The sequence below is a fragment of the Pseudonaja textilis genome, chromosome 5, assembly GCF_049901715.1.
Source record: "Pseudonaja textilis isolate UNSWEBS1 chromosome 5, rPseTex1.2, whole genome shotgun sequence".
Classification (NCBI taxonomy): Eukaryota; Metazoa; Chordata; class Lepidosauria; order Squamata; family Elapidae; genus Pseudonaja; species Pseudonaja textilis.
The window spans coordinates 75780851-75799876 of NC_141994.1; the positions used below are offsets into that span (position 1 = coordinate 75780851).

Sequence of the window (19026 nt, forward strand, 5' to 3'; positions counted from 1 at the left end):
CCCCCGTAGCTCTCCCCAGTTCCTTAGCAACACACCTCTGGGGAAGATTGGTGCCATTGGGGTGTTTCTGGTACGTTGAAAGAAACAAGAAAGCAAGGTGTCTTTTGGGGTCCGGGGGAGTCTACTGAATCAAGGAACCTCTGCTCTCCGGAAAAGGCTAAGAGGTGCCAGTGCCCAAGCTGGTCAACCTTGCAGGGTTGCAAGCTAGAAAGGTGAAGCAGGTGTTGTGCAGGCTCCCGGCTCTGTGGGTCCTGAGTGTGTTGCATCTGTTACATCTATGTGAGAGGCAAAGAGAAAGCGGATCCCTCGTGCACTTCCAGGCGGTTTCTTAGGACCAGCTGGCTCTCGGTTGTGACTTTTTCAGGTGACCTAGACTTTCTCTCGGAAGGTGGAAGCCTCTTCCAAAGGCGGCTGCTACCGGGAGACCATGAATTGCCCTGTACTTGAGGGGAACCACCCCATGTAGGGTTCTGGGTTGGCCAAGAGATAGCCACGGGGCCAGAAAAGCAGGTTCCAGCATTGGGGGCACTAGAACCAAGGCAAAGCGTGACGCTCTGGATGGGTATCAGTGGAGGTGAGGCGGTGTTTTCATGGACTGCAAAGCTGCTTTGTATGCAGGGAGTCCCTTGCAACGGTTGTCTTGAGCACCGCCGTAAATCCTGGAGAGTCGGAGGGTTTTCTTTGGGGATGCTGAACTGAGGCGGGGAAAAGATTCCGTGGACATTTGGTCCTGGGCTGGCTGCAGGAGAAATCTGACTCCTTGGGGACCGTTTGGGGTGGAATTTAGGATATTCAGGAGGCAGAGCAACCTTTACAGTCTGCCCTAGAGGAGAGGAGGTGACCTTGGAGAAGGCCACACCACGATCGTCAGGAAGGCGCCCACAAAGTCAGGAGCGGTGGAGGAACAAACTCAAGGCTGCCCCGTCTGGATCAGGATCAGGATGTCGAGATTCTCTTGTTATACTTCGTAACCCTGGAGTTCTGTTTCCTGACGTGGCCTACCTTGAAGGGCTGGTAGCACCAGTCTTTGGAAGATGGGCTTCCCACACACTTCGTGGCCCGTCAACCTACCAGCTGGGCCGTTCTCCTTTCCACCAGCCCCCTAGATCCCACCTTGGTGTATATTCATATTTCTCTCCAGAAGCTTAGGATCCCGTTTTTCCTCTGTCAAGAGAAGTCCCACAGGTGAGCATCCGTGTCTGACAGGACTTGAACCTGGGACACCTTTGTGAGAGAGCCCCTCCCTTTTAGCTTGGGATGATCAACGGTTTTTGCCCCAGGGGGCTGCTTGAGGTGCTTCCAAGCTGCTGCAGGTGGCTGGTCGTGTGGGGGTGAAGAAGGCTGGGGGTGTGGGGGTGGCAGAACACCTGTAGCTCAGGTGGAGGAAGAAGGTGGGGATTCCTTCTCCGAGCTTGTGGGATGGTTTGCTAACGCTTCGTTACCAGGCCAGGCAACATCTGCAGCGGAGTTTAGGGGATGTCCGTGTTCTTCCACTGACCAGGACCTCATGTGGTCAGTAGGTCTTGTGATGGAGGGAATCCCGTCAGGGGAGGGTCTTGTGGTGGGTCCTGTGACCGGACCCATCATAAGCGACCCGGTCCACTCATGAAAGAGCCAAGTCAGCAACTTCCTTGCCTTCTGCCTGTATTACAGGAATCTTCCCCAGACTGCTTGCCTTCCCTTGTGAACCACCAGAGAAGGTTCCATGGGACTGGGTGGGGGGGTGACAGTCAGGCTTAGGCCTCTTGTGACTATGCAGGGACTCAAGGCTACTTCCCCACTTGACCCCACTTCCCTGCCTCCACCTGGAGCTCCCTCCGTTCTTACTCTTGCACTACCTGCTCTGGTTTTGTGTAAGGGGACAGCTGGGCAGGACGTTGAGGTCACCTAGTTTGGGTCATGAAATGTCTCTAAGAAAACACCCAAGCTCAGAGAGCACCAAGGAGCCCACAGTTCTCCCCCTCCTCCTTCTCCCCCTCCCTGCAAACCCCCTCCCCTCCGGCACCCATAATGTTCCCTAGTTGGGTCACGAAACGACTGCAAGAAAACCACCGAGAACACCATCAGAGAGCACCAAGGACCCCACAGTCCTCCTCCTCCCTTTCCCTTTCTCCTTCTCCTTCCTTCCTTCCTTCCTTCCTTCCTTCCTTCCTTTCTTTCTTTCTTTCTTTCTTTCTTTCTTTCTTTCTTTCTCTTTATCCTCCATCACTCCTCGACCTTCCGCCATTTTCCCTTCCCCTCCTCCGCTCCTTTCCCTCCTTCTCCTTCTCTTCCATCCCTTCTCCTCTCCTTCCTGTTCCTCCTCCGCCTCCTCCTCCATAAACTCCCTCCCTTCTAGCACTGATCGTGTTCCCTAGTTGGGTCACGAAACACCTGCAAGAAAACCCCCAGGCTCAGAGAGCACCAGGGACCCCCCTCATATCAACCCCGAGCTACAAATGTTCTCCCTCTGTTGGTGCTGAGGGAGCATCGAGCAGTGGAAGCTCCCATCTACTCACGGCACATTTTGGCACCCGGCCTGCCTTTCCTTTCAGCCCCCAGGCCTCCTTCCTTCCTCCCAGGAGCCCCCTCTTTCCTGGGCACAAACAGTTTCGGCATGTTCTGGCACCCCCTGTAGCTCTGCCCTGCTGGATCGTTGTTCTCAGTGTGGCAGGGTGCGTGTGGGCAGGATTCCTCCTCCTCCTCCTCCTCCTCCTCCTCCTCCTCCATTGCCTCCTGCCACCATCAAGCCATGGGGGAAGAGGGGGAGCGGCTGCATCAGCTCCTGTCTCCAAGCTGCCTTCTTCCTGCCACGGTGGGAACGTGGTGCCCGTGTTTTGCTAGCACTCGCTGAGCGCAGCCGGGGACCCCCTGCGGTTCCGCCTTCAGCCGTCGTCCTCCTCCCGCGGGGACCGTCCTGGCTCAACACGTCTGTTAGCTGCCCCCGAGGAGGGAAGGTGGCTGGCAGGGGAATTCTGGGAGCGGAAGTCCGCTCCACGTTGCTAAGGTGGACTGACGCTCTGGCGAACCCTAGTCTTCGTGATAGTGACCCTTATAAGGCATGACCGGAAGGGCAGCTTGGCTGGACTTTCGCAGAGCTTTCCGTGAAGAGCCCCGAGAGGGTCTCGCCCAGAAGGCAAAGGAGACACAGGGCTGGCTGGACATTCATGGCCAAGGAGCTTGTGGCAAAAGGCCCAGCATCCACTGGGAAGGACGCGCTCGCGACACGCCGCGTGTCTCCGTGGTAGGCCCTGTGCTGTGCAACACACGCCTGATGAGGAATTGGGAAACGGGGTTATTAAAGTCTGCAGGTGTCACACAAATATTGGAGGCAGGAGACTCTTGTAGAGGAACAACCACATGGCCCAGGTGGGTCTTCAGAGGCCAAAACCCTGGGGAGAGACCAGCAGGATGAACTTCAACCTGGACAGACGCCACGTAGTTCGTGTGGGTTGGAAAAATCAAAACACAAGATTGAGGGGGGGATATACTAAGCGGCAGTAAATTCAGAAGAGATTAGGATCCCAGTGGTTAGGGTGCAGCCTTGCAGGCTGACTCTTCCGACAGCCAGGAGTTTGATCCTGACTGACTCAAGGTCAACTCGGCCGGCCGTCCTTCTGAGGTGGGTCAAAGGAGGACCCAGATTTCTGGGGACAATGATGCTGATTCTGTTGGCTCTCTTGGTGGATCACAAACAGACCAGCAGGCAACAGTTTGACCCACAAATGAAAATGCAACCTTAGGCTGCATCAAAAGAAGAAGAATTGTGCGTTGGTCAGGCCCCGCCTAGAATAGTTCAGCAAATTCTGGAAACCACAATTTTGGATGGACTTTAGCAAAGTGGAATGTGACCTTTGTTAGAAGCCGGAAAGGAAAAATGCATAAGGAACATTTGGAGACGCTGGTCACATTTAGCCTGGGGAAGAGAAGACTCTTAAGACTGTTGTGGTTCGCCAGAAGCAGGTGTGGACGGCTGAGGTCTCGGAGAGTGAGGACTCAGGTGAGGGACTTGCGTGGGAGGCAGGGATGGGGCCAGGACCATCGGTGCTGCCTTTGGAGATGGTGGAGGCTGGCAGCAGCGATGAAGAGGACCCCGAGGAGCCTGTGCCAAGTGTGTGTGCCCACAGGGCTGCTTGAAGGAAAGAGCAGCTGCAGCCGCACAGGCAACTCGGGAGTAAGGCTGCAAAGTGATGGCCCCTCCCTGAGGAGATAAAAGCCAGCTGAGAAGCCAGAGTTCTGTGCAGGAAGCAAAGAAGTTTTTGCACTCAAGCCTTGCGGACGTTCAGACTATCTTGGTTGGTGTTTGGAGACTCTTTGTGTTTGAACTATTTCTTAGTAACTTTATCTAGTGTTCTTGGCAGCCTTGCACCACCTTCTTGTTATCAGAGACAATTAGTTTAAAACAGCCTTTAAACCGGGAAGGAACGGAATTCGTAAAGAATCATGAAAAGGTTTTGCTGTTACCTCCGTCTGGTGTTTGTTTCCTTGGACCAAGGTTTGGGTCAAAACAAAGAAAGAGGTCTCCAAACTTGGCAACTTTAAGACTCATGGACTTCTGGGAATTGAAGTCCACAAGTCTTAAAGTTGCCAAGTTGGGGATCCCTCTTGTAAGAAGACACAATAATGAAGAGCAATTGTACAGGGAGAGTTGGGCATCAATGCTCAGAAGAGACAACATGAAACCAAGTGTTGACATTACAAGAAAGAAGATTTTCATTGGGCATCAGAGACACTGAGAGCCATTCAGTGAGGGAAAATGTTGTCTCAGGACAGGGTGGGCGGGTGCTGGAGTTGTGGCTTCCTGCCTGGATGGGGATTGGGCAGATGACCTTCATGACCCCACCCCCCAGCCCTTCCGTTCTACTATTCTATGAATAGAGTTGGATTACAGAAAATTGGGTGTCAATTTGAACATTGATTGCTGAATGCGATGAGCAGAGTACGACGCAGGGAAAGCTTGCAAGAAAATAAGTAGAATATCGAACAGGGAGTGAAAGGAAGAGGTGCCAGATTTCTTGATTGCTTTATGGGTGGGAGATGTTTAAAGGAAAGTTTGCAGGGGCATTCAGGGTGCCCAGGCTGGGCAGAGGGACGAGCGTGGGCACTGGCGTTCACCTGAAGCGGCGTTATTGTCTGAGAGACAGAGAGCCCTGCAGATGGTCTGATAGGCTGGCTGGGTTATGCAATGAGGAATATGGATTTCGAAATGAGTGTGACAGAGATAAAAGTGGCTGCATTTGACAGAGAAAATGGATTGAACAATTACGGGTTCTATGTAAATGGCAAAAAAGAAAAAACCCAACAACCTCAGAACAAGCAAAATATCTGTACCTTGGCAGAAGGTCTGCTAAGGCTGGGGAAATGGCGGGAGAAAGCTAGGCAAATACCGCTAGAAAAATAATAGGCAATACTGTGCGATCCACGGAGAGGAATATTGGGGAAGCAAAAACCGCAGCTGCCCTTGGGAGCATCCTTGGAAGACAGGACTCTGTGGCCATTCGAGTTGGGCATGTCCAGAGAAGTGGGGATCACGGGGCTCTTCGGACGTGTCTGTGATGGAAACAAGAGGAGGCCAGTTCTCCCATCGCGTCTCACTCTAGGGCAGGGCGGTCAAACTCAGTTTCATTGAGGGGCCGCCTCAGGGTTTGCTTTTGACCTTGGGAGGGCCGGACGGTTTGGCCAGGGGGGGGAGAGCAGCTCAACGTCACTCGTGTCAAGGGCACCTGTGGCTCCCAAGCTCCGTTTTCGCCTGCGAGGGCCTCCTGCAGCCTTCTGCCAGCAGAACCGGAGCTCGGGAGGGCTGCCCGTGGCCCTCCGGGACTCTGTTTTCCCTGGTAGAGGCACCGCAGGCCGGTCCTTTGCTGTTTCCAGATCCCCTTTCCCCTTGAGTTTGACGCCCCTGCTCTCGGGGAGGATGTTTCTTAGTTGAGGGAGCCAGCGTTGTCTGAAGACGTTTTCCATGGTCACGTGGCCAGCATGACTCTAAGCCCAAACTCATGCACTTAGTACTAGCCGTAGCTCTTGGCCTTCGATGCTGCTTCAGTGCTTTACAGCCGACTCTGAGTGGTTAACAGAGGTTTACAACTTGCTGGCTTATTATTATACGGTTCTAGCAACATCTTGTAGATCTGAAGCTGCTTTTTTATTTTCCTGAGAAATAGGCCGGCTCTCTGAGATGCTTACTTGGGTTACAGTTCTCACCCAGACTCAGGTTCCTTTTATCTATGTATCGTCTCAGTTGCATCTATTCCTCCTGTCTGTCAAGGCCTGTCAGAGAAAGAGTGGCAGAGCTGACCCCCCCAAAGAGGGGTCAGCCTCGAATCCCTCCGTAGTTACAAATGAACTACGCCCAACCCACTTTGAATGCGCTTATTTAACTTCTAGCTCACTTAGAAGAGTCTCGTGCGTAGGCTTTTAGAAAAACAGATCCATGGAATTGGAGCTTAAGACATGCAGAGACACGCAAAGCCCGTGACAGAGAAAGACTCGGTGATCCATCGTGACTGCCCTTTCTTGTTTTTGTTTGTTTTTATTTATTTCTTGTTTTATTCTTATTTTTATTTATTTATTATTTTTTGTCAGGTGATAGATACGTGTTTATCCCAAGTATGTTAAACTCAGTTCCTGATGACAGACTTAGCACCATGAGGGTGAACCTACGGCATGCGTGCTGGAAGTGACCTGCAGAGCCATCTCTCCGGGCACGCCAGCCGTCGCCCGTTGCTCTGCTGAGTTCCGCTGTGCACATGCATGCCAGCCAGCGTGAGAGCGCCAGAAACCGCAAGAGCAGCTCCCTGGCGCGCATTCACAATGTTGTGGTGAGCATGGACCTCTGAAGTGTGTGCAGACGTGGTGAGAGGGGGCCGAGGGGAGAAGAGCTCTTCTGCCAGAGCGAAGGCTGAAAGGATGAGGACAATTCCACTGATGAGCTGGCAAGGCTGCCGGTGCCCTCACCAGTCCTGCCTTTGGCCCACTCAATTACGGTGGCTGCTGCCACCTCTCCCTTTCTCTCAAAAGTAGGAACATATATAATCGTTGAAGGCGTCATGGGAAACGGGGGGTGTCAGTCATTGACTAATTACTCCAAAGCCTCCCTGATTATCCGCATTTTCAAAGCTTCCGGCGGCAATCAGAAGTGCATTTGGAAAGAAGGCCTCCTCGCGTGGGAGGTTCTGGCGGAGCCAACCACTCTCCCCGCCCACACCGGAGCTCCCCAAACTGGCCAACTTTAAGGCTGGCGGACTTCAACCCCCCAGCGTAGCCGGCTGGAGAGTTCTGGGAGTTGCAGTCCACCCGGCCCAGAACATCTGTGGCTTATGGGACAAGGAATCTTTGGTACTCTTGTGCAGGCCAGACGCCCCTTCACAGAGTAAAGGGACACGTTTTGCAGAAGACTCCATGGGGCTCTTCTCACCAGACTCCGGGGTTTTAGGTGGGGCAGGATCCGCGGTCGGATTCCAATGGTTTTACCCCCGGTTTGGTGGGCGTGGCTTGCTGGGCGGGCTTTGCCTAACGCCGGCTGACACCTGCCGCGCCCCTCACCTGAGAGGAGGAAGAGGAGAAAAGCGCAGGGGTCGGTGAGGGGGCCGATCCTGCACTTTTCTTTCTCCTCTCAGCTGGTTGTGGGAGGCTTTCTTTCTTTTTCTTTTCTTTTCTTTTTTTGCTACCCATTCAGTCAAACCGGGCCGAACCAGTAGCCTACCACCTGTTCTGACCCAAACCTGGTTCCAAGGAAACCAACACGAAACGGAGGTAACAGCAAAACCTTTTAATGATTCTTTATGAATTCCGTTCCTTCCCGGTTAAAAGGCTGCTTCAAACTAATTGTCTCTGATAAGAACGAGCCTTGCCAAGGTGGTGGAAGGCTGCCAAGAACACTAGTTAAAGTGGCCAAGAAATATTCCAAACACAAATAGTCTCCAAACACCAACCAAGATAGTCTGAACGTCCACAAGGCTTGAGGGCAAAAACTTCTTTGCTTCCTGCAAAGAACTCCGGTTTCTCCACTGGCTTTTATCTCTTGAGGCAGGGGCCATCACCTTGCAGCCTTACTCCCGAGTCACCCGTGCTGCTGCAGCTGCTCTTTCCTTTGAGCAGCTCTGTGCACTTGGGCACAGGCTCCTCAGGGGCCTCTTCCTCACTGCTGCCAGCCTCCACAAGCTCCGAAGGCCGCACTCCACTCCCTGATGGTCCTGGCCCCATCCCTGAATCACAGGCAGGCCCCTCATCTGAGTCCTCGCTCTCCGAGACCTCAGCTGTGCACACCTGCTGCCGGTGAACCACAACACCACCGCTGAGCAGAATGAAGCCTCCCCTTCCTTCTACAGAAGTCCCAAGTGTAGGGAGACAAATTCCAGTTTTATTCTTAGGACCAAAGACCAGACGACGTGGAAGCTGGCATGCTCACCCCCAAAAAAGGGAGATTGGGGGAGAGAGAAACTTTAAAAATGGTGAGGACTTTAAAACAGAGGTCACAGATTGACTTCTGTGTGAATCTGGTGGGCGACAGATGGCCCTGTGTAAATCTGAAGTCTCCAGGATATGGCCAAGTAGTCAGGATGGCTGCCTCCACAGTGAGGTAGTAGGTGTTAGCTGTGTTATGCACCACACCATAAAAAAGACGGAGAGGTTCGATTGCAGTCATGCCCGCCCCCCCCCCCCCCCCATTGCCTTCTGGCTGTGCCCTGCAGACGGAGGGAGCAGACAGAAAGCAAAGTTGCCTTGTGGTGTTAGAATAACTGAATGACAGAGTTGGAAGGGACCTTGGAGGTCCTCTAGTCCAGCCCCCTGCTCAAGCAGGAGACCCTAGACCACTCCAGACCAATGGCTGTCCAGTCGCTTCTTTAAAACTCCCAGTGATGAAGCACCTACAATGTCTGGTGTCAAGCTGTTCCACTGGCTCATTGTCCTCCCTGTTGGGCAGTTTCTCCTGAATTCCAGGCGGCTTCTCTCCTGGATGAGTTCCCATCGGTTACTTCTTGTCCTGCTGCCTTCAGGGGCTTTGAGGGTAGGTGGGCCTCCTCAACCGCTCCTGCTGGCTTGCTCTCCTCCCTTGCTGCAGCCCAGGGCGACTTTCAGCCAATCCTGGATCACCTTGAAGAGTTCAGCAGGATCCAGCGTGCTTAGGGGATCCTCGGCTAGACTGGGAAATTAAATAACATGCTGGAATACAGCAAAATGCTTTTGCGTGGTTGCCAAAAAGCCTCCCGGGAAGAGGCTTCATTCAAACGCCAAATGAGATCAGAAAGGTCACAGGGGTTCACGCGTGTTGGATAATATATGTTTTTGGGTGCTTGTAAAGTCAAGACACGGTGGCTCAGGGGCTGAGATGTTGAGCTTGTCTCTCAGAAGGTTGGCGGTTTGGTGGTTCGAATCCCTAGCACCACGTCATGGAGTGAGCTCCCGTCACTTGTCCCGGCAGCTTCTGCCAACTGAGCAGTTCGAAAGCGTGAAAAAAATGCAAGTAGAAGAATAGGGACCCCTTTGGTGGGAAGGGAACCGCAGCACTCTGCGCGTCTTATCCATGTTGAGTCATGCCGGCCACAGGACCACGGAGACGTCTTGGGACAGCGCTGGCTCTTCTTGGGCTTTGCAACGGAGATGAGCAGCGCCCCCTAGAGCCGGAAATGACTAGCACAGTGGTGACTAACCTTCTGGGGATCCTGTGCCAAAAATTGTGCACGTGCTTGCACGCTTGTGCTCACGTGCCAGTACCCAGAAGGCAATACACGCGCCCCCCCTGTGCCCCCTACACATGCATGCGCAATTCCACCCCCGACGCCCCCTTACCTGCACTGTGCCTCACAGCTGATTTTTGGGCCGGTTTGAGGCCTTTTGGGGGCCTCCCAAAGGCTCGAGGAAGGCTTCTGCAGGCTTCTACAAGCTTGGTAGGCCGAAATCTAGCCCCGTTTCATTACTTCCTGTTTTTACCAGAAGTGACGAAACGGGCTAGTTTTCGGCCTCCCAAGCTTGTAGAAGCTTGAGGAAGCCTTCCTCCAGCCTTTGGGGCTCCAAAAAGGCCTCAAACCGGCCCAAAATCAGCTGTGAGGCACGCACATGCGCAGTTTGCCTGCAGCTCGCATGCCGGCACAAAAGGCTCTGCGGGCCATAGGTTCCCCATCCCGGGACTAGCACGTATGTGCCAGGAGGGAAACCTTTGCCTTTCCCCTAAAGTTAAGACTTGGGTCACCTGGCTCACTCAAAATAGGCTAAACGTCATTTTTCAACAGTTTCCTCTAAGTACTTTCTCCTAAAGCACAACCTAGATTGGTAAACTACAGTGGCAGCATTAGGACTCTGAACGCCTTCTGAGGTTGAAGGGATGAATTCTAAATGCAGAAGAAGTTAAGATTTAGGAGGTGCTATAAACCCACACGATGAGTCAGGGGTGTTTTCCATTAGAGGCCAATTAAATTCTATCCCAAAAATTTACTTTTGCAATACAAGGTTATTCTCGGCCGTTTTCCTTCCAGGCAGAGAAATCCAATAAGCAGCCCCCAATGTCCGTGGAGGGGGGGGCAACCTTGGGGAAGGGGCTGCCCATAGAGATCTGAGCAGAGACCCAGCCCAGCAGAGGCTGTGACCCCTGCCCAGGAAGTCATCTCCAGAGGCCCCCATTGCAAGCGAGGTCCTCCCCGCTCCAGCCCCAGGAGCTTTTCCCGCCGCACCCTCTGTACCTTCATCATCGTGGGTGCCCCCCTCCCCAGCCTGGCTCCCCCACGGCCCCACCCGAGAGCGCAGCCTCTGGACTTCTCCCCTGTCGACTTCCATCCAGGGGAAGGGAGGTTTTGCAGAGCTGGGGGGTGGGGGGGCCCCCCCGGTTGGTTTTGAGCAGAGGAGCTCCCACTATTTGTCTTCCTAATTGCTTCCATTAAGCGCTTTTAATACGTTTTGCCCGTTGTGAGAAGAAGGTCATTACCCGGCCTGTTCTGGGGGAGGGGAAGCGGTGCGTGGGGGGAAACAGAGGCTGAATGCAATGAGCCTCGGCAGGGCTGGGCAGGGGGCGGCTAATTGGTGATTTAAAGTGGCGCAGGCCCCGTGTCGGCAGGTGGCTTGGCCAAACATCGTCCTGCAGGTACAGAGCAACGCCATCTCCACCCGGCAGCCCCCCATTGTTCTTAGAAGAGCGTAGAATCACAGAGTTGAAAGGGACCCGGAGGTCCTCTAGTCCAACCCCCTTCTCAAGCAGGGGATCCATTCCAGACCAACGGCTCCACTGACGGAGCCCCCACAACCTCTGGAGGCAAAAGGGGCTCCGCTTGTTCTCACCCCTGCAGGACTAGATGGCCAAGGCGGTTCTTCCTGGTGGGAAGGAGAGCCATCGGGGCAGCAGCCTCCCTGGCCAGGCTCCGGGGGGCTGAAGGGGGAGGGGGCCACTTCTTCTCCGAAGCCCCCGAAGGCAGGACAAGAAGCAACGGGTGGAAACGAATCAAGGAGGGAAGCGGCCCTGGGACTCAAGAGGAACCTCCGGACTGGGAGGACAGTGAGCCAGTGGAAGCCCCCCCCCCTCCAGAAGTTGTGGGGGCTCCATCACTGAAGAAGAAACTGGACAGCCGTTTGTCTGAAATGGTGTAGAGGCTCCTGCTTGAGCAGGGGGGTGGACTGGACGGCCTCTAAAGTGCCTTCCAACTCTGCGGCTCGGTCATTCTGTTAAGGTCCCCCTCTAGGCAGGCACATCTACCCTGTTGCAATGGGACTTGCCTCCTGCAGGTCCAAGCAGCCCCCTTCCTGCCCCGTTGACTGGGGGGGCTTGTCCCCGAGGCCCCCTTCTTCACCCCAATCTCTCGAGGGGAACAGCGGCCACCGGCCTGGCTGCTGAATCCTTGTGGCGGCTGCATTCGGCCTCGGGATCCGGGGCCTGTTTATTTCCTGACTTATTCGCCACTCACGTTTATCCGGGGCTTGATTAGCAACGAACAGGTGCTTTTAAAAATAAACTGGGGTTTTTTATAGCGTCTGATTTAAGGGCACCCCAGATTTTTTACCCCCCCTTGCAAAACAGGATTCTTGGCAACTGAAAAAAAAAATGAGCAGAAACGTTTCATTTATTGGGTGGCTCAGCGTCAAGAGGAGCGAGAGTTTTGGCTGGCGTAGCAAGTGAAGAGTCCTGGTTGCTTCCTCTCTCCCTTTTAAGCTGCGGCATCTTGGGTTCGGTTCGTTTTTGCTTTGTTTGTATTAATGAAAACGGTGCATCAGCCGCATCGCAGCCACGTCTGAGAAATGGGTTGGGGTGAGGTAACACCCCCCCCCCCAAGCAGAGATCCCCCACCCCCAGCCCTGAGCTTTCGGCCTGCCCCGGCTTGGTCTGGAGGCGGCCCTTTCGCTGAGGGAGGGGCCCTTGCCCTTTTGGGAGGAAGGTTCTGGGGAGGGGGCATGTGAGGTCCACTCCCCTTCACGCTCCTCACCCCTGAACCTCCAGGAGCCAGCAGCCCACCAATTTGGAGCTTTGGGGACCAGTGCCAGGACTGGATGCAACTGGAGGATCACGGCAGGGTCTCTGGGCTGCCTCTGGAAACGTTGGTTGCTACCAAATTCAGCAGTTGGGGCTACTCAGTGGTCATAGAGAGGGAGAAGGTAGGTAGGTAGGTAGGTAGGTAGGTGAGAGAGAGAGAAATGATATAGACAGATGATAGATATGGAGGATGGATGGATGGATGGATGGATGGATGGATGGATGGATGGATGGATGGATGGATAGAGAAACAAGATAGATAGACAAACAGGCAGGCAGACAGACAGATGAGATAGACATAGACAAATGATAGATATAGATATGGATAGAGATAAAAAGATAAGATAGACAGACAAATGAGATAGATGAGATAGACAACGCAGTGGCTCAATGGCTAAGACACTGAGCTTGTCGATCAGAGAGGTCGGCGGTTTGAATCCCCGGCGCTGCGTCACGGAGTGAGCTCCCGTTCCTTGTCCCAGTTTCTGCCAACCTAGCAGCTCGAAAGCATGTAAAAAATGCAAGTAGAAAAATAGGGACCCCTTTGGTGGGAAGGGAACAGCGTTCCTCCGTGGGCCTCCGAAGGCATTGAGTCATGCCGGTCACAGGACCACGGAGACGTCTTCGGACAGCGCTGGCTCTTGGGCTTTGTCATGGCGATGAACAGCGCCCCCTAGAGCCAGAAACGACTAGCACGGATGTGCCAGGAGGGGAATCTTTCCCTCTGAGGAGGTTGGGGTGGACTTGTGCATCCTCAGTGGATTTAGGCCTCCCGGCTGCTTGGAACTGAAGCCAGCCCTGAGCTCCGTAGGAGACCCCCTTTCCCAGGCCTTCCTCAGCGGGGCTGGAGAACAGACCCCCCTCCTCCTGCGCCTTCCAGGGCAGCTTGGGGCCTCCCTGTCCTCTGCCTGCAGACCCGGCCCTCCTGGGGAGCTTTGTCCTGACCAGGTCCTCCACAGGGCTGGACGCTGAAGGACCTTCCGTGATTCTGCCGTTGGCTGCTCTGAATAGGGGGTGGGGGGGTGTTAGCTGACCGGATAGGCCTGGGGGGTTTGGGGGAATAATCAGAGGGAAGCAAGCCAAAGAGCAGCCTTGGGGCGGATGGGAAGGCTGAGCCCCAGAGGAACCGGCTCCTTTTGGGTTGACGGTGTCCAGTGACCAAGCCAGGGCCACTCTTGGCAGGCTGCCTGCCCCGTTGCGGGTGACAAGGCAGCGCTTGAGAAATGAGGCATTTAACCAGGGTTAGCCACCTGGGGGGCGGGGGAGTACACAGCCTTCCTAAGAAGGAAGCTGGGAAGCCGGGTCTTAACGGATGCTTCCAGGTGGCCCCTTTTTCCTTTTGTTGACTCTCCCCATTCTGTAAATCTGTCGTTGGAATTGATCTTGGTCTGGGGCTGGTACCAATCCTGGTTTGTTTGCTGGGGCAGCACCTTCCTCCCTTTTGCGCACCCTGAGCCCCCTCACCCACCCCTTTCTCTCCAGGGGGACTCTTCCTCCTCCTCCTCCTCCTCCTCCTCCCTCCTACGTCCTCCCATCCATCAGCCCCGATGCCTGCTACCTGCTTGACAGCTCCATTAAGGGCCATCTCAGAGCGGCTAAATTTAGAAGCCAGGAGAAGAATGAGCCTCCTGGCTGTGGACAGGCCATCAATCCTGGTCCCATCACAAAACAATGTCCTTTTCTCTGGTCTGGAATGAGACCCACCAGAGGGTTTCCAAACAGGGACCATCTGGGAAGGGAGGGGTAGCAAGAGGTGAAGGTTCCTTGCACCCCAAATATTAATTCCATTCCCCCCCACACACACACACACCGTTTGGGTTCCACATCTTCAAGATGGGTTGAGGTCTCAGCTCCTCGCTTCGTCCACCAGCAGCAGGACCTGGTGGAAGAGTTGAGCAAGAGGGGTCTTCTCGCGCCTGGGTGGAGGTTTCTTCATCTCTTGGTCCCACCATCGAAGGAGCTGCTGGTCGGTGGGGGCTTCTCCTGGCTCCAAGAACCTCGGATCTGTGGCCTCCCTAAGAGATGGTTAGAAAAACCTCCCCCAGGGGAGCGGAATGGATCCTCTGGGGAAACCCCTGCAATATTTGTGTGCTGGCGAAGGAATGTGGGTGCCCGTGTGAGGAGGCAGCTGGGGGGCCCTTCCGTGGCTTCTTCGCTGTGGGCGCTAGGAGCCATGTGCCTCCGTCCTGGGGGGTGGGGGTCCAGGCTGCCCGGCCCCCCAACTCTGCCTCCTTTCAGGCTTCCTTCCCGCTGACTTAATTACTGGGCGATCTCTGGGTGCGTGGCCGGCTGGCTGGCTGTTCTCCTAAGTCCTCCTTAACTGCCATGCCTGGGAAGTCCACAAATCAATTACAAACATTTAGAAAGATAATTAAAAACTGCGCAGAATACAGCACAATATGCAACCGTGAAAATGGCAATAAATCCAGCATAAAAAGCCCTGCCATAAACCCAGTGAAAAAAGCTCTGGGCATTTGGAGGCCCAGGACAGCTGGCGTTGGCCTGGGGCTCCCTTTGCTGGGAAGGGGAGCTCGGAGACCCTGCTGGGTTGGGGGCTGGCCGGACCCTCTCTGGGGGGAGTTGCCTGCGGTGATGCGCTGAGCCGGAGCTCACCAAGACATTTGAGGCTGAGGCAGAACGCGGAGCACCGAGGAGCTAAGCAAAGCTTGCCATGATTCAGCGGGCTGGACTAGAAGACCTCCAAGGTGCCTTCCGGCTCTATTCCAACTGATTTAACAGATAATCAGAGTTGGAAGGGACCTTATAGGTCATCTAGTCCAACCCCCCCGCCACCCAAGCGGGAGACCCTACACCATTTCTGACAAATGGCAGTCCAATCGCTTCTTGATGGTCTGAAGTGATGAAGCTCCCACAACTTCCGAAGGCAGCTTCTGTTCCATCGGTTGGTTGTTCTCACTGTCAGAAAATTCCTCCTTATTTCCAGGTTGAATCTCTCCTTGATCAGTTTCCATCCATCATTCCTCGTCTGGCCTTGGAAAATAGCTTGACCTCCTCCTCTAAGGTCACTAAGAGTCAACCATGACTCGAAGGCGCATAATCAGATCAACTCAACTCAAAGAAATGTTAGTTTATGCGCTGTTCATATCCGGTACAGTTTTGCTAGCATTGTTAGCTGTGGCTCATAGCAGATGATAAGCTTGCTCCATTCAGTAGCACCAAAGGTAATTTTAATTTATTAATTGGCATCCCGCATTCTGAACATATCTAATACTCCCTCCTCCTCCTCCTCCTATTTTCCTCCCTGTGAGGTAGGCCGGGCTGAAAGAGAGTGACTTGACCAAAGTCACACCCGGCTGGCTTCGATGCTTAAGGCAGGACTACAACTCACTGTCTCCTGGTTTAGCCACTACTAGACCCCGGATCTCCATCCTTTGGGCTTGCTGGCCCACGTGGAGTGAAGAGGAATCGTCTTGGGCCACCTATAAAACATAGTTCATGTATATCAATCCCATAATAATGTTAAAATGGTGGCAGTCTTCCAGCGATTGAGGGGTTGGCCCATAGAAGAGGAGGTCGGCCTGTTTTCGAAAGCATCAGAAGGGAAGACAAGAAACGATGGACGGAAACTAATCAAGGAGAGGAGGAACCTCGAATTGAGGAGAAATTCCCTAAAAATGAGAACAATCGGGGGGGGGGGAATGGCTTCCCTCCAGAAATTGTGGGTGCTCCATGACTGAAGGTTTGCAAGAAGAGACTGGACAACCACTTATCTGGAATGGTTGAGGGTCTTCCGCTTGAACGTGGGGTTGGACTAGAAGATCTCCGAGGTGCCTTCTCACTCTGTTTGTTTGAACCGCAGGCTGTGGGTTGATGTCTGCACCCGACCCAACGGGCTCCAGAACAGCCGGGTCCTCCCAGGCGTTCGGGGGAGGCCTTTCTGTTCTGGGGCCCCCATTCGGGCCTTTCCGGGGCTCCAAACCTGCCACGAGGCTCTCGGGGGAGGCAGACAGAGAAAGAGGCCGTGGGAGCCGGTCCTTGAATTACGATCACTGGTTCAGTGACTGCTGCATAAAGAGACTTACTCTTGGTCCCCGAAGTTATGACCGTTGCAGCACCTCCTGGTTGTCTGGTCAAAATGTGGGGGCTTGGCACTGCACTTATGACCCCCCCACACACACACACACCTCCCCCATTCTGCCCTTTTGGTGGCACTTCTGGGCAGCAGCTGCAACCGGAGCAGAAGCCGGGGGCCTCCAGCGGTCTCGGTCCCAGGCCCAGAGGCGAGACAGGGAGATCCGATGGAGGCCACGCCGTTCTTTGCTTACGCCCCGCGGACAGGATCTTGCCCTACTAAAGCGGCCACCCTCTAGCCTGCTAGATCCGCCCTGAGAGGTTCTCGGGTGTGGCTACCCGGAACCTCTTCCTCCTCCCCATCCCGCTCATCTCTGGGGCGGGGGGAGACCCTAATTTGTCCCTCTCCTCCCCCCCACTGCGGCTGCTTCCACCGCCCCCCCCCAGCCTCTCCTTCACCCCCAGCACTGCCACCAAGGAGTGCTGCCTCGGGCCCCATGGGGCACAGCCCCCATCGCCCCGCCCTCCACAGTCCCTGCCCTGCCCAGATGACCTTGGCCGCCTTCCTAGGCACCTCCAGCCGGGCCCCGTGCAAGGCAGCCACTGGCCACGCTGGCCTCCGCGTATCGGGGGCCCTCCTTGCAGTGCTTTGGGCTGCCGTTCCTCCTTTTCCCTCGAGGCCCCAGCAATGGGGGGGGGGACCCATGGGGCTTGCCTGGTCTGGCCCAGTTCTGGACACGTTTACTGTCCGTGGTGCCGAGCAGGGAAGGCTCTTCCCCGTCCTTTAGTGTCTTGGACTCTAGACCTGCCTCTCCCAAATTTCTCCCCTTTCCCCCTCCTCAACTGGCTGGGACCCCCCCCGTGGCACAGGTGGCTGTGTTTTAAACACCTGGTTCGTTGTGTGAGGCCCGTGTGGACCGGATGCCGGTTTCCCTTTGAGCAGCCCATCCATGTTCCTCCTTTGATTCCTCTCCGCAGGCGCCGGCGATGATTGTCCGCCTGTCCTTTCAGCCCCAAAAGGCTCCTTGAAGCTTACAGATCCGTGCGCTGCAGGCGCATTCGTGTGGGTTGAGCGTTTTGTAAGGCGAGCACAATAGACGCGCAGCCCTGTCGCTCGGGCTGGAACGACGGGGCCCTTGGCGCTTTCTCCGAGCTCGGCTGCTCTGCTCAGTGCAGAGGCTTCATTATCTGCCAAGGCAAGCGCCCCCCCTCCCCCCTCCCTCCCTCCCTCCCTCGCTTCCTCGGCTGAGGTTCGCTTGCTTGTCAAAGAATGAAACATCTGCCAGCCAGCAGCCGAGCTCGGAGAGCATCAAGGACTCCACAATGAGGAGAACGGGGGCCTTTCTCCGCCCGCTGTAAGATTTGTTAGCCCAGCTGGTGTTTCGTCATCCCTGCCAGCAACTGCCGCCATCGCGCCACGCAACATCTGTATCAGGGAATGGGAGCAGGCTCCCCGCCCAGACAGGACCAAGGAGATGGCCTCCCTCTCGTGGTCAGCTCCCCTGCGGGCTCTGGGACCTCAAGCCTCGGCCCTCCGTCTGTCCGCCCTGCCAGGAGTTCAGGCATGGAGCCAGCCAGCTGATCTGCCGCAGCCTGGCAGGCGGCCACCCTCGACTCCTCATTCAGGCACAGTGGTTAGCCAGCAGGCTGACTCTGCCCACTGCTAGCAGTTTGATCCTGACCCGCTCAAGGTTGACTCAGCCTCCCTTCCTTCCAAGGTGGGTCAAATGAGGACCCAGATGGTTGGGGGGGGCAAGAGGCTGAGTCTGTAAAGCGCTTAGAGAGGGCCGGGAAACACCATGAAGCGGCGTCTAGGTTTAAGTACTATTGGGCTAAGTAGGGAGAGAGGAGGGAGAGAGGAAGGAAGAAATGAAGGAAAGGGAAGGAAGGAAGGAAGGAAGGAAGGAAGGGAGAGGGGAAGGAAGGAAGGAAAGGAAAGGAAAGAAGGAAGGAAGGGAGGGAGGGAGGGAGGAAGAAAGGAAGGAAGGGAAGGAAGGAAGGAAGGAAGGAAGGAAGGGAGAGAGGAAGGAAGAAAGGAAGGGAAGGGAAGGAAGGAAAGAAGGAAGGGAGAAGAAGGAAGAAAGGAAGGAAAGGAAGGAAGGAAGTAAGGGAGAGAAGAAGGAAGAAAAGAAGGAAAGGGAAGGAAGGAAGGAAGGAAGGGCAGGCTGTGGTGGCACAGTGGTTAGAATGCAGGATTGCAGACTAATTCTGCCCACTGCCAGCAGTTTGATCCTGACCTGCTCAAGGCTGACTCAGCCTCCCTTCCTTCCAAGGTGGGTCAAATGAGGACCCAGATGGTTGGGGGGGGGAACAAAAGGCTGAGTCTGCAAACCCCTCAGGGCTGTAAAGCACGGAAGTGGTACCTAAGTCTAAGTGCTCGTGCTATTCACCACCTCGCAGCTGCACCGGGGTTGCCCTGGGCTTGCTGGGGTCATGACCCTGAGGCCTTCCTTTGGGCGGTTCCCCACCTTAGAGCATAGAATAACAGAGTTGGAAGGGACCTTAGAGGTCTTCTAGTCCAGGAGAGCCTTGCTCAGAATCCTTGTGGGTCTGAATTTCTACCC

At 54.9% G+C, this 19026-nt stretch overlaps 1 protein-coding gene across 1 annotated transcript in view; it reads left to right on the top strand.

Moving 5' to 3' along the window:
• SHANK3 (SH3 and multiple ankyrin repeat domains 3) overlaps positions 1-19026 on the top strand; it is a 214249-nt gene that overhangs the window by 123583 nt on the left and 71640 nt on the right. The gene's annotated exons all lie outside the window — the stretch shown is intronic.